Source organism: Furipterus horrens, unplaced genomic scaffold (assembly GCF_987537825.1).
Source record: "Furipterus horrens unplaced genomic scaffold, mFurHor1.1.pri manual_scaffold_13, whole genome shotgun sequence".
In the NCBI taxonomy this organism is placed as follows: Eukaryota; Metazoa; Chordata; class Mammalia; order Chiroptera; family Furipteridae; genus Furipterus; species Furipterus horrens.
In genome coordinates, this window is record NW_028327183.1 from 35,555,852 (window position 1) to 35,556,851 (window position 1,000).

The following is a 1,000-nucleotide window of genomic DNA, read 5'->3' on the forward strand; positions in this document are numbered from 1 at the left end:
CATAAGAGGGAAGCAAGGAGTCAAATGTTCCAAGATCAGCTCAGCAAACACAGGTACAGAAACTGAAGAAAAAAGCCAGAGTGGAGATGAAATACTTCCTTCATTTAGACACTGGCTAGCTCACATGGGTGAGAACTCTGCTGTGTGGGGGGAGTGTGGGCACATGTTTAGCTTGATTGTGACTGGGGATTCTGATAAATAACACACGGGCAACCAGGGTGTTACTGGACAGGGGCCTGGCCATGAGCGGGTCTACCTAGGGCCAGCCTGTAGTGTGCAGGTTCTTGACTTTGTGTAGGAAAGATTTCACAATATGAGTCCAGGTGACTATGAGGGTATGCTTATTAGAGCTGGGCCTAGCATAGAAGAAGAAACTGGAGACTCCTGGCTGGGCTGCCTTAGCTCACTGAGAAGTTAGAGAGAAGAGAGCCTTGGAGACAGTTTCAGGGAATTAGCCTGGAACAAGCTGCCCCTGACTATTGCTCCCCTGTTTTCAAGTCTCGGGGTCCCTTAGAGTTTAGGAGACTTGTGCCTGTGGGAGAAGAAGAAAGGGAAGGAGAGAAAGGGAATGGCAAGGGCTACTCCTCAGAGGGAGAGTCCCTGCTGGGTCCTTTGTCTTGAGGCTTTTATCTCTCTCTTGCAGGCAGGAATCTTAGGGGAGGTCTCAGGAGAGTGTTCAGCAGAATATTCATCAGTTTTCCAGAAGTGCCCTTTCAGGGTCCTGGTCACCACTGATTGGTCAGTGACAGGGCAGGGGGTCATTAGTCATTGTAGCTGGTCCTGGAGCTGAAATGCAACTGAGGCCTAGATGTTATGTCTAGGGAGATGACCTTTTATATCTGGCTGTAAAGTGCCTGGCCAGTTTGTGGAGCTATCTGTCTCAGTTTCTCTATCCATTTGCCAAGGAATTTTCCTAGCTTCTTACTATCCTGCCTCAAGGGGAAGGGTGGTATATCAGTTACCTATTATTGCATAACAAAGTGTTCCCAGACTTAGTGGC